Consider the following 15,360-nt stretch of genomic DNA (forward strand, 5'->3'; position numbering starts at 1 on the left):
ATTCGATATTTTCAACATGAAAGAAACTGAATCTTGCACTAAGTTTCAGTTCAGCTCCTCGGAGACGATTTGTCTGCTTTAATCGATTCGCAATGCGATGAATTCATAATAGGGTTGAATTTTCAGCTATAAGTAAATTTATTAAACGTTTTATTTTTCGAATCGATTCAAAATTGTTAAAAAGTGGAGGCTCCAAATTAGTTCAAAAATTGCACCAAATCGATTCTGAGGCGATTCGACTCTATGCATATTAAAACGATTTTTTAATATTTTTATACCAAGATTTAGTTATCTATTGATGTGAAAAATTAATACGTACGCCTAGTTCAAAATCGAAAAATTCATTTCAGCAGCTGAAAATTTTATTATGAGGTGGGCTTGACATGCTTTTTCAGTAAGTCAAATTCCAACTTTATCGGATTATATATGTATAAGTATTGTAGAGGTTCTCTTGTTGGTAAAATTTGACTCCCAAAACTTTTAAAAGTGCTCCTATAAATTTTAAACTACGACTCGATAGCATTTAGAGACATGGCACATTATTCTCGTGTATCGTGTAGTAACTTGCTCTACATTATAATGAATTTCGCACCTTAAAATTAGGTAATTTTGTCTTATAGTCCAAGTTCCCCTACAGATGCTGCTCGTTATTCAGCTCATATAGATATAAATGCCTAATGAAGCTTCCGCTTTTAGGGTAACATGTACCTACTAGTTAATGAAAGCCAGCGAGACGCGTGACTTAAATTAACGCTCCGTATAACAAAAAAAAAAAAAAAAATACTTTCAACCCTGTTTATAGGAATTCTCCGTTGCTTGCAGTATATAAGTTTACATAAAAACGCTGTTCTATAGGGTAATGTCTGATTTAAAAAGCTAAAAATAAACGAACGATGAGTTCCTTTTGCATGCACATATCAAGCTGAACTTCCAGTACAGCGTGCACACGATATTATAAATTTGAAAATCATTTCTACGAGAATACAACGAGTAGGTAGGTACGATGTAGTTTAGCTCGTATTTGAATCGCTGTTTTTTTTTTTTGACAAGTACCTTCCTTTATATCTACCTGTCTGCACGGTAAAAGAAATTGAGAAAAAAATCAATCGTACTGACGGGCTATAGTAGCTGGTCAACGACCGACCAAATGTCAGAAAAAAAAAGGATTAATTTAAGTTTCATTTCGTATTACTAGGTATACCTTAATTAAGTTGGAAAAATAATGACGGGTATTTTGTCGACGACGTATTAAAATAACGATATTCGGATGATAGAACGAGAGCAAGTTAGGGGTGGATTTCTCGTTCGATGCAAAGCATGAATTTTGTTTAGCTTTGCGCCGAACATCGCATCTATTTTTACGATCATTTTACGCGAATACGAAAGAAAAAGAGAGAGAAAAAACAATAATGTTAAAGTATACAGTACATATATGGTTAACGGTGGTCTATGGAGCCGACGAAGAGAAACAATGAATATGAAAATGAGATTCTGGTATTTTCGCGTTTTCAAATTCACTTTATTTCCCATCAATATTCCGACCGGTCTGCGATGTAGTAAAATAAAATTGCCAACTTGGCGCTACTCCGGGTTGTAAAAATTATTACCTATACGTGTCTGTCTATTCGCGTGTACAAAAATATAGAAATTTTCGCCTCACACTCCCTCTCCCCTGCATTCTTCAGTCATCGAATCCGGCCCCGTCTTGCAAAATTCACCAATTTCGAGCGTTAACTGCGAGGAGCGTACTGGCGAAACCATAGTTGAATTTTTGATTAATTATCGACGTGGCTTGTTTATCTGCGGTATAGCATTTCCTTCCTTTCAACTTTCCGTGTTTGCTGCTCTGTTCACGTTGTACCCCGAGACCGAGACGCCGCCGCCGTGTTCCTCTTTTACTCGTTATCGTCGATTTTAATTTCATTATGTACGAGTTCTTAGTTAAATAACATACCGTTTCCTGGGATATAAAAAGTACTCCAGATATCTCCGGGGTATTGAAATTTTCAAATCTACGAGATGGAGATGGAGGGTTTTTTTGCCAACCTCGTTCGTTCACGAAAAGGTTTTTTGCTGCATGTTGAAATGTACACAGATGTATTGAAACGTAGGTATCTACGATGAAGGAGGGTGTTTTTTTGTCGTAAAGGTTTGTTTGGCCATTAAATGATTAGACTTTTGGATAAGTACTTACATTTATTGTTTTTTTAGGTGAAAGTATAGGTAAACTGTTCCTGAGAAGGTGGGGGGGATGTCATTCTTATCTGCCCTCTGTTGGAATGCAGTTTCATAGTCTCATCTTGAGAAAAGAGTATGTACGAAAATCTGAAATCCAGATTACTTTTTATTAGTAATATTTGTAGAGGACAACTGATGTTTGAATCGATCGAAGGACTACTCCCCTTTTCCTCCTTTTCCCAAACCCATCCACTTCCTTGAACAGTACTATTTTCCTACAATTCTAGTTTCAAAAATAGGGAGTAGAAAGGGACTCAGGCGCGGACTAGGTCGGTTGGAGGTCTTTGGCGGATGCACCGCGAACGGGGCTCTCAAGCTTTTATCCCCTCCCTGCTCCCGAATCCTTCCCTTGCTGTTTTTTCTCAGGTTCGGATACTTGAATGCGAATTCACTTTTTCAAAATAAGTGGAGTGGTGAAGGGAGAGAGGGTCTGAGTGAAAATTTGCCGATGAGTAAGTATGAGAAAAAAGATCAATTTTGCCGAATGAAATGACGAGTTTTTAAGATGAAATACAAATGAAAGATGAAATGACAATCTTGCCAAAGTTCATTAAACGGAAGTTTCAAACTGGGATATTTTGTTAGTCTAGAGATTAGAATTGATAAAATACAAACTATGCGCAGTGAAATAATCAAATGTGACCTGTTCTGACAAAAGGGACCACAAGTCGGATTTTTCATTTTCAATTTTTTGGCCATTTTGAAAACTAGACATTATACCGCGTCGAATAAGACCAATCCCAGCCTCCTAGCTCATTTTTTCCCACCTTTTTTCATTTCTTGAAGTTGAAGGATTGAAAAACAAGATTTTGAGAAAAACTCATTTAAAGAAAAAAAATTATGAAAACTGATAATGTGATGTTTTCCGAGAAAAGGTACATAATGTTTCAAAAAATGGATTCTGGTACTTGAAAGTGCGTAGAATAACATGGAATAAGTTAAATTTACGATAAGAAACGTTTACATTATAAAAACGTAAAAAAAATATAATAAAATGAGAAAAAAATTTTTAAAAAAATTGAAATTTTTTTTCGATTTTTACTTTCTTTTGCAAATATATCGAAAACTAAGCCTCCTAGAAAAAAACTAATGACATTATGTCGATTGGAAATTTAATTCTCACGATTTTTCTCAATATCATTTTTCCATAGAATGCTCTGTTCCGCTTTGAAAGTTTTGAGCGCTCAAATTTTCGACTGACACTAACTTCAAAATGCGCTTTCAACTCATTTTTCGGCCTAATTACATGTTGTGTGGCTGTGTCACATGACAGTTCACATGTCTCACAACCGAAATCCGCGAAAAAACAATTTTTCAAAATTTTGACTTATTTTTACATTTTTGCCTCTACTGTAAAAAAACGTTTTCCGACTTGTGGTCCCTTTTGTCAGAACAGGTCACAAATAAAACAACATATTTACATGATACAAAATATGTACAAGAAATAAAAAGATAGAAAATCGCCATAATGCAAACGTTAGCATGATTGGAACATTTGAGGACCTGAGAATCAAAACTCACATTTGCCACCATAAACGATTTTGAGAAAAATGCGAAAAACTGAGTTAGTAGTGTTGCCAGTTGAAAAAACATATAATACCTACCAAAATGAATCATTAGATAGCGCTACTAGCACACGATTCCGTGTGTTGGCTGATTTTCACCTAGCTCCCTTCTGCTTTAATATCCAGACAAAGAATGGCAAATGTGAGTTTTGACTCCAAGATTTGCGATCAAATTTTTTTTCACTGTTTTAATTACGACGATAGGGAAAAGTTTGATAACAAGCTGAATTTTGGTACTTGGGGGTTTTTTGATACGCTGAACACGAATTTGGAGTGTCCAGGTGAATCCGGTGTACGCTTCCCCCTTTTTTGTGGACCTTAAGCCCCCAAATTTGTTTTTTTGCGTTTAAGTCCGAAAATATGCAATTTTATGCAAAATTTATGTTTTTTGGGTCGCAGAATACGAATTTGACAATATTTTTTTTGTAGGGGTGGGGGATGAGGGGGTGAGGGGGGCGAGAAATTCAAAATTTGACTATATTGATGTGTGATATGTCGAAATGTATGTTTTTGAGGGTGTAGATCACGAATTTGACAATATTTTTTTCGTAGGGGTCAATGGTGGGGGCTGAGGGGTGAAAATTATTAAAAATTCAAAATTTGACTATAATGATGTGTGATATGTCGAAATGTATGTTTTCGAGGTTGTAGATCACGAATTTGACAATATTTTTTTCGTAAGGGTTGATGGTGGGGGATGAAGGGGGTGAAAAATTCAAAATTTGACCATAATGATGTGTGATATGCCGAAATGTATGTTTTTGAGGGTGTAGATCACGAATTTGACAATATTTTTTTCGTAGAGGTGAATTGTGGGGGATGAAGGGGGTGAAAAATTCAAAATTTGACCATAATGATGTGTGATATGTCGAAATGTATGTTTTCGAGGTTGTAGATCACGAATTTGACAATATTTTTTTCGGAGGGGTTAATGGTGGGGGATGAAGGGGGTGAAAAATTCAAAATTTGACCATAATGATGTGTGATATGTCAAAATGTATTTTCTACACCTTCAAAAACATACATTTTGACATATCACACATCATTATGGTCAAATTTTGAATTTTTCACCCCCTTCATCCCCCACAATTCACCCCTACAAAAAAAATATTGTCAAATTCGTGATCTACACCCTCAAAAACATACATTTCGGCATATCACACATCATTATGGTCAAATTTTGAATTTTTCACCCCCTTCATCCCCCACCATCAACCCTTACGAAAAAAATAGTGTCAAATTCGTGATCTACAACCTCGAAAACATACATTTCGACATATCACACATCATTATAGTCAAATTTTGAATTTTTAACCATTTTCACCCCTCAGCCCCCACCATTGACCCCTACGAAAAAAATATTGTCAAATTCGTGATCTACACCCTCAAAAACATACATTTCGACATATCACACATCAATATAGTCAAATTTTGAATTTCTCGCCCCCCTCACCCCCTCATCCCCCACCCCTACAAAAAAAATATTGTCAAATTCGTATTCTGCGACCCAAAAAACATAAATTTTGCATAAAATTGCATATTTTCGGACTTAAACGCATAAAAACAAATTTGGGGGCTCAAGGTCCACAAAAAAGGGGGAAGCGTACGCCGGATTCACCTGGACACCCCAAATTCGTGTTCAGCGTATCAAAAAACCCCCGTGTACCAAAATTCAGCTTGTTATCAAACTTTTCCCTATGGAATTTTGCAAACAAAACTAAATCAAAACTCACATTTGCCAATGGCAAATGTGAGTTTTGATTCTCACCCTTGGTTTTGAAAGTGAATTTCACACCAAAATGACTTTGATCCAAAAAAACCGAATATGTCACATTATAGAGTGTAAAACGGTATATCCAAATCTGCCATAAAACAGTTTTTTTTTTTTTTTGGCAAATGTGAGTTTTGATTCTCAGCTCCTCATTTGTTAGTGAATTTGAAAAATTGGAATCAGGAGTACAAAAATACAAAGTCATCGGAGCTTTTTAATTGACTTCTTGGAAACGTAAACGATCTTATTAATTCAAGAATTACCTGTAATAATGGCAAAATAAAAAATTACAGATAAATACGTGATTTTTACATTATTTTCAACACTTTCCCTAATTTGAGAATTAATTAACAGCAAAAATACTGCTCTGTACAAACATGAAGAACGTCAATCATGTTTTCTCAAATTTGGTCAATGTTAAAGATGCTTCACTATAGCAGTGATCAGCTCGGATAAGCAACTCGACCAGCTACCTGGATCCACAATATCGCCCCCTCAGCATTTTCGATGTATATGCCAGTTGTCGAGTGACACATACTCAGACATCAGGCAAAATCAGCATAGCTGGAATGTTTGAGCTGTGTTAGATTCACGTTTCATACAGCTGATGTCTTCTATGGTAAAATTCTTCAGAAATCTCAATAATATGCCACCTATGTCGAGGCATGTGTTTCTGGCAACATACAGCAGCTTGTCTACTGCTGCTCAATGATCAATAGGGAACATCAGATGTAACAATGTCTGATCACTTTCCCAGAGGTCTAAAACCTAGATTCGGTGCATTGTTAGCAACTGTGGATTTCTTTGAAGTATCCATAGAGTATTTCAATTTGGAACAATCTTGGCTTTGAACAGCTTCTGTATACGACTTCAGTGAAGCTTCTAATTCAGCCAGGAAAGTCTAGATTTCAATGTAATTAGCGAGATTGTTGAGAATCTGAGATTTTGATCGATTTTGGCCGCGTAATAATCTCCATTTAGTCAAGTCTGTATCGCGCACAGAATCCTCTTGACTATCATCATTGAGATTCTCATTAGCATCATCAAACTCGTCATTCTTGAACAAAGATGAGAACTGACAATTTCAACAATTGGAATGGTTTTCTGATCATTTCTGGCAAAAAGTGAGACATTTGGGCATTTTAAAAAAAAAGTAAAATCCAAATTTTTTTTTAGAAATTTTGTTAAAAAAAAGCAAGGATTTAGAATTTTGACAATTTTGGCAAAAAGAAGAACTTTGTGAGAATTATTGAAAAAAAAAAGATTTTCAGGCAATTTCTGGCAAAAATCTAAGCCAGGATTTTAGAAGAAAAAAAATTTGATAATTTTAGTAATAATCAGCAATTTTGCAGAGAATAAAAAATTGTTGATTTTTTTTCGAAAAGTAAGATTTTTTACATTGCAACTTATGGCAAGTTTACATATAAAAAATCGAGACTTTGCAACTGAGCAAGAATTTTCAGCAATAGGGAAGACTTTTGGGTACTTTTGGGAAAAAATAACACTTTTTGGAATTTTTTGCAAAAAACTGAGAATTTTGGCAATTTTAAGCAAGATTGATTATTTTTGGTAAAAATCACGAACTTTCAGCAATTTTAGGCCAAACAAATGATTCTTTTTCGGAATCTTCGTTCAAAATACGAGTCATTTTTTGGCCATTGACATTTTTTTAACCAAAAAAACGGGATTTTTAGGTAATTTTTAGGAAAGGAAATGGATACGTCTTGAACTTTTTTTTGCGAAAAAGTGGCAATTTTTGGCAAGAAACGAGGTGATTTGGAAATTTTGACAAAAGGTGAGATTTTTAGCTACTTATGTATTTTTGGCAGAAAGGTAGATTTTGACTATTTTGCATTGTAGCCAGTTGAAAAACGATACAAAATCAAATTATTCACTTACATTTTTTTTCTTTTCAAAATGTATCAATGCTAAAATTAAATTTTTCAAATTTTTAAAAAAAGTATTAACTTTTGTAACCAAAACTGTACGAACCCTGAGCGAAAGAAAATTCTTATTTCGAGAAGTAAAGTTTTTTCATGTGAAAAGTGCGTTTTTTGATTTAACATTTCTTGAAAAATTTGAATGTGATATATTTTTCTAAAATTCAGTTTGAAAAAAAAAACACAGGAGCCCAAACGGAACGAGGGCAAAAGCTTAAAAAATTCGTATTTTATCAAGAGATAAAAAATAATATTTTTTGCGATGAGTCCACCTATTTTTTGGCTTCACAGTTTTAAAATGTTATTGTGACTTTTGAATGCCACTCAGGACTTGAATTCGAGCCTATACAATTTAATAACAATTACACCGGTAAAATTCGGCGTGCGATCGTTCGGACGAGTTTTTACTAGTTCCACTATCCCTGAATGAATTACACTATACCTCATGATGAAAGAAATTTCAATTTCGTCGATAAAATATACGTACCTAGCTATGTGTAGAAAATGAAAACGCGGTTAACAACATTGACGGCGTATACATTTTACGAAGGAAAAGGGTTATATTATTGTAATAGAGTTACCGAATATGAAATATATTTATTTTACGGGTTAATAAAGAGTAGTTGACCTAATAACCGTGATGAGTAATGACGTCAAACGATTATTCAATTTCATGTAACTATATAGACAGAAACCTTGTTGTCTAATTTACAAGATGATAATTACCGCAATGTAATCCAATATAGAATGACAATTTGACTGTATATTATGATGAAGTTTCCACCAGTCTTTTTTTCTCGTTTTTTTTGGTCCTTAGTCATTGCAATTCATTGGTTATTTGGCGTATAGAGGGTAATTAACGAGAACGCAGTACCATATAGATGTAAATGTGGCGGTCACATGATCGTATTGTTTCATGTTCTGGGTAGTGGTGGGTCAGAAATGAACTTGAACGTCTAAAATTTTGGTAGAAAGTAGTTTTGATCAAATTTTACAGGCATGAGGCAATAGTCACAGCATATTTTGAAATCTTTTTTCTACTTTAATAGTCAATGTTGATTGAAAGATTTAAATGTTCCCTTCATAGCTGCAAAGGCTCTGTTCAATGGGACACCCTGTATATGGAGCTTTGCGAAATTCCATAGTTTATTACTGGTGCCTTGGATACCTATATAATATCTTTGATGTGAATTTATGCATTCGTAAGTACAGAATTTAGATGTGTATTTGGACATGGAACAGGGATCGAATTATTATTATTTTTTTAATATGTACTTACTCGTATTTTTATAGCTAGCTTTCGAGCGTGTTTATTTGCATTCATTTCTGCATCTGAATGAACCAACTTGGAAGAAAAAGGGCTGTGTTTATAGCTATTCGCCATAGATTTTTAATGTGTTTCAAATATACGCACGAAACCATACGTACGTAACTATAGGCATAAAACAAACGGGGAGGCAGCATTAATAAATTTTTTTTTTGAAGTCTACATTATGGAAACACGATGGATAAAAATAATTTGCGAAGTACGTTATCTCGGTGACACGCTGTATACGTTTATAATAATAAAATTGATTTATATATAGGCTTTGAAAAAAATTCAGCATCGACGCCAAAACTACCACGAAGGCGCGAAAAAAAAACGACGGTGTAAATTTTTGATGGGTCTGTTTATAAAAAGGAAAACACGTCGAGGTAGAATTTAATATAAAGGAAAAGCTTTTGATCTCGTGAAATTACGATGATTATAGAGTTTTTTTTTTAGGATGGAAATTAATTAAGACGGAATGTCGGCTTGTTTAAATTTATATCGACGCGGTGACATTAATTTGATAAATTAATGAATTAGGCGCGGCGGCGTGGCATCGTGGTCGTGATAATGGTTTATAGATTAAAAGCGTTATAAAAAGTGTCGACGTATCCGATTGACTGGCACGAAATCGAGTTCACAAAACTGCTAATACAGACTTCTTCGTCATCAAAGTTGAAAGTTTTAAACGGTAACCGTATTAATTTCTTTTTCGCGGTATTTAAGCATACAAGGGGTTTATCTGGAAGATCGGAGCGGGGGGAGAGGAGGAGAATAAGCAGTTATATAAGCCTTTTGTAGTACTTATGTACCAAAGGAACGTGGTTATATAGAGTTTCGGGGTAATTTAAATATTTTGTTTGTCGAGATATTTCATCGGCGAGAGGCGAATCTTTGTACTGTAGCATCTCAAAGATATACTACTTACGAGTTGAAAGTTTTCGTTTAATACGATATCCTGCTGAGAACGATATTGACTCGAGATTGAAAATTTTTCCCTCACCAATGGCAACCGACTTCTTCAAGTCATTAACGAAATTGTATCGCTTTTGCGAGATGGAATTAGCCCCGGATCCGCAGCAGTGCACGATGACACGACATTTTGTCGACTCTCATTTCACATCGGCAAAGGTAACGTGATAGGTATAAACTAGAATTTTCGCTAAACTCCATATACAAAGCTGAAAGATGAACGTTTCGAGCGATTAAAATGAAACCATGCAATTTACAGAGGTATAAGGTATATGAAGTTTGATTCTTCTTCTTTTTTTTTCAATGTCCAAGAGAACTTCTTCAGATTTTTTTTTACTTTTTTCCTTGTAAAAATTCTAATCAACAAAACGCATTTAATGTGTCCGCCTGGAAATCGTTTCAAATTTGGATAAAATTGTTGAACAGAACGACTACCTAAGCCACAACTCGATTTTTAGCAACACAAGTTAATTTCCATACCATCTAGAAAAATCGAAAATCGCACTAAGGGCTCCAGAATGGCTCGAAAATGTGAAATTTGGGTGGTGGGAATTGATATTGGTTTCAGGACTAATTATCATTTTTACTGAACAAGCCACAACTCGGTTTTAGCTGTCCAAGTTAATTTTCACGTCTTCTGAAGAAATTTCCAAAATTCTGAAGAAATAAAAAATTAAGAAGGATGCTCCATCCAAGGAATGACTCGAAAGTGTGAAACTCAGGTTCGACGGATTGACATTTTTTTGAGAACGGGTGTGTTCAGACCCAAGTTAGGACCTGTGTTTGGAACAGACACCATTTGTCGTCTTAATATGCAAAGTGGCTAACTCCGAGTTTTGACCAAAATGACTTGTGAGAGTCGTCTGATTTTTCTTCACTTATTTCATAAGTTGAAATCTTAAAAACACACGTGTGCAGGCTCATTCGTCTATTATCTGTGGTTGAAGCTGGGAGAATTATCTAACCCCGCCAAAGGATAACGCACACGTGGCTTAAAATGTGTCGAGTGAAAAAAATTTGTAGCAGATTTTTTTTTTACATTAATAAATAACCTTAACTATGTAACACCCATCAATAGTTGATAACGCTGTTTTCGCATTTCCTAAACAATTTACAAAAATGGAGTTGGCCACTTTGCATATTAAGATGACGCATTTCAATCAGTGGGTGTGTTCAGCTCCTTGTTAGGACCTGTGTTTGAGATAGACACTGTTTCAATCAGTGGGTGTGTTCAGACCCAGGTTAGGACCTGTGTTTGAAACAGACACTGTTTCAATCAGTGGGTGTGTTCAGACCCAAGTTATGGCCTGTGTTTGAAACAGACACTGTTTCAATCAGTGGGTGTGTTCAGACCCAGGTTAGAACCTGCGTTTAAAGCAGACACTGTTTCATTCAGTGGGTGTGTTCAGACCCAGGTTAGAACCTGCGTTTAAAGCAGACACTGTTTCATTCAGTGGGTGTGTTCAGACCCAGGTTAAGACCAGTGTTTGGAACAGACACTGTTTCAGTCAGCGGGTGTGTTCAGACCCAGGTTAGGACCTGTGTTTGAAACAGACACCATTTCAATCAGTGGGTGTTTTCAGACCCAAGTTAGGATGAGGACCTGAGTTTGAGACAGACACTGTTCTAATCAGTGAGTGTGTTCAGACTAGGCCTGGACCCACCCACTGAGTTACTGAGAAAATCTCGGTGAGCCACAATGTATTTGGGCCAATGAGGTAAAACTGGGCCGCTTAAAAAATTTCTGAATAAATTTTTTATGTTCAGTGTCCTGCACTTTAAAAAATGGGAGAAAAATTTGGCTGATTAATTGAGGAGCCCAAAATTGGGGCCGCTAAAATGGGATATCTCGGTGGGTCATGTGCTCTTGGGTCCGGCCCTGGTTCAGACCCAAGTTAGGACCTGCCCTATTGACAAAATTATGCTTAAAAGCATGCGTAACAATGCGTGATTTTGGACTGGTGTAAAAGTGTGCATTATCGCATTAAAAATGTGAATTTTCGCATGCTAAACAGAAGCAATCTAGCAACTAGAGCTGAAAACAGTTACGCTACTCGCTAACTGGTATCGGGGTAAAATACCGACTGAACCCGCTACGGCAGGTAACAAGTTGAGTTCGATACCAGATAGTATTGTATAGCAAGAACGACACGGTTTTATCGGCACTCCTATAGCGTGAGTCATAACACACATCGCAACACTTGTCACACAATGCCACTCCCCCACTGACTTGTAATCATCTACCATGTGACAATTGGGTGTGGTTTATGATGTGACGCCGGTACACCGGCTGCGCATTCAACTTGCTACACATTATAATGTGAACCGGTGTGACATTTTTTCAACTTGCTACCCGCTACTAGTGAGTAGCGAGAAATTACGATATGGGTACAGTAGTTACCCGCTGTCAGCAAGTACCATTTTCAGCTCTGCTAGCTACCAAGTATTTTCTAAAATGCACCAGTGAGTAAAAATTTTTCTAAGTCCAAAAATTGATAACATTTATGCTAAAATAACCTCTAGTCTAATAAGCTGCGAGATGGCTGAGTGAGTTAAGTGGCCACTCAACACAGGAACCCTGGATCAATCCCCGCATGCACCGGAAGTTTTTATATTTTTTTAAAAAAAATTTTGAAAAAATTATCTATTGGAATGTCTTGAAATTCATAATTAATCAGTAGATAGTATTGCCTGTGAGTTATGAGCAATTTTTCTTCTACAATTTCCACACTTTTTGTACATACTTTTAGTTTACTTTTAAGCATGCTATTCACTGGCTGAATAGCATGCAATTTTTTGAAAAAGTCCAAATTTACGCATGCTTGTGATGTGCAAAAAAGCATGCATTTCAGCATGTTGTACGCACAATTTTTGTCAATAGGGTGTGTTTGAAACAGACACTGTTTCAATCATGTGGTTGAGACAAACACAGTAAGAGTTTCAAATTCAATATTTCTAAAAATTTCAAAAAACAAACAAGAAAACTACACCACATCTTGGCGAAAATCAAACAATCAGAATTAATGTGATAAGTATATCGAATTGCATTTTTTTGGTGATGCTGAACACGAATATGATGTCAGATTTTTAATTGGGTCTCATCCGCCGCCTCTAGCACCTCCCCAAAAAGGTTAAAAGTTGAAAAAAATGGTTTCATTTGTGTGACACATAAAGTAGTATGTTTTCGATATCGCTGAACACGAATATAACCCTGGTTTTTGAAATTGACCTCACCCATGGCCTCCAGAACCTCCTCAAATAGGTAAATGTCCAACTGGGAGCCATGGATGTGGACCAATCAAAAATCTGACGTCATATTCGTGTTCAGAGTCATCAAAAACATACAATTCGATATGTCACATGCCCCTGATTTTTTTTTTTGAAAGTTAAGCCCAAATGTGGGTGATGGGGTGCTTCCCTTTTGTTAGAAGATCTCAACTCGAAAATTGAATATTTCGAAAAAGCATCAAAAGGTACATCTATGGAAATTTTTTCAGAATTTTAAATGTTAGCTCCCACTTACTTGAACGTTCAACTTTCAAGCTTGGAAAATTTCAAAATACGAGTACATATGTACTTAAAAATTTCAAAATGCAATGTCCTTTCGAACTGTGAAATCAGTTTTGATCAAAGTATCATATGTAGCTTTGGGGGCATGTGCTGCCGCCGAAGTTGAGTACCTCGAGATAATGTGAATGTAATCGAAGCCCCCCCTCCCGCCATAAGAAGGAGCTGGTACCAACTGTTTGCGGGTTTAAATTTCAAGTGGCCACTTTTGTATTTTCGTAATTATAAAATGGCCACTTTTAAGCAAAAAAATGCAGTTTTCAAATAAAAATTTCGCTCAAAAAGATCTATTTTTCGATAATAACTTGAGGCGCTCAAAAGATGTAAATTTCTCTCTACAAGTACTTCGATTGATACGATTTTGAAACTTGTACCTAATTGTGATCTCCGACTTACCGCATTGCATTTTTTATTTAAAAAAAAAAACCTTGAAATGGTCGCATTTGGCCACTTTATTTTATCTGCTAACAAATTTGAAATTTTCATACTCGTAGGTACGAGTAGATAATGTTCCAAGTATAAAACCAGCGATCTTTTTAAAAAATAATTTGAAAGCATTTTTTTTCAGACGCAGCTATAAAGGGATTAAAGGCATTTAAACTAACTCATAAAAGAACAAGTTTGCAGCGTGAAGGTCAAGTTGAGAAATTTGTACAAAAAATTGTAACTTTCGTGAACGTTTAAAAGACTAAGCTGGAAAGTAGGCTTGCTTGTATTTCGATAATGTGAATGGAAATTTGTTCACCTCTTGCCTACTTTTCCTAAATATTTTTTCTCTCTACGCCTTTGGTGTTTCTATTTTAAATTTTTTCTTTTGAAAAAGTATATTGACATTGTTGCCTCATAAAAAATTATTTCAACCTTATTCTCAACGAAAGTCAAATACAATTCATGTTGAATTCCTTCTTCCTCTTTCGGCACCTACTTTGTTCAAACATGTAAAAATAATTCGTTTTCTTTAAAAATTTTCCAAATGGTTTAAAAAAGATTACCTTTACCTCGTAAACTACATATATTTTAATAAATTATCGCGACTTTTTGTGCCACTTTATCGAACCATGTTTTCAATTTATATAATTTTGTAATTTTGTTTAGAGAGACGAATTTGTCCAATTAATAATTCTTTACTAAAATACGGTTTCTTTGATGAACACGAGATGAAAATTGTTTTAGCGAATTTCACCAATATACCTACTCGTTTAATCCCCCCCAGAGCTCGATTTTCGATCGCTTTTCATCTGTAAACCTTAATTTAGGACAATTTTCGAACGTCACAGCAAATCCTACGAGTTAACTTCGGTTAGCATAATTTATTGAAGCCTCAAATTCGACGATAAGATTATCGTATATTCGTACTCGTGAGCATGGTGGTTCATCTCACGTAGGATTCTGCGGTTGTATAATATTCGATTCTAGCGAATTTCTGCGGTTAGCGACGCCCACCTTACCACCCTCCCCCTCGGCCTCTTCGGTAATTTTAAATACATAAATAAAGACGTTGCGAGCTTTTCGTCTCAGCTGTTTAGATGATAAATGAATTTAATACAAATATCGCGAATGCAGCTTTCAACTTTCTCCAGCCTGTTAAGCGGTTCTCGTATAGTAGAATTCGGTATTCAAACGTAGGATTTCTTTACCTGCCTACCTCCATAGGGAAAAAAAGGACATTACGAAAGGTAATGTTGAAAAATGCTAACAAATTGTAAACTGATACGCATTACGAGATGATGGAAATAAAGGTAGGGAAGGGTTTGTAAGAGGGTGGAAAAAAATACGTAGATGAGAATATAATAAAAGTACGCGGAAAATCGATCATCCGAGTAAAGCATTCGCCTTTCGATGCGACCAGCGACGACGAGTGAGTGGACGGATTATATGAAAATAATAATGAAATAATACCGCGATATATTCGCATACAAAAACATACTACGATGGTCCAGAAGAAAGCGGAGAATATCGCGGAATTATAGATGAAGTACGCAGGTATAAGTAAGGATA

At 35.6% G+C, this 15,360-nt stretch overlaps 1 protein-coding gene across 3 annotated transcripts in view; it reads left to right on the top strand.

Annotated features, from left to right (window-relative positions):
- Window positions 1-15,360, top strand: part of LOC135839444 (putative peptidyl-tRNA hydrolase PTRHD1) — a 168,715-nt gene that overhangs the window by 86,747 nt on the left and 66,608 nt on the right. The gene's annotated exons all lie outside the window — the stretch shown is intronic.

Source organism: Planococcus citri, chromosome 3, assembly GCF_950023065.1.
Source record: "Planococcus citri chromosome 3, ihPlaCitr1.1, whole genome shotgun sequence".
Lineage (NCBI taxonomy): Eukaryota > Metazoa > Arthropoda > Insecta > Hemiptera > Pseudococcidae > Planococcus > Planococcus citri.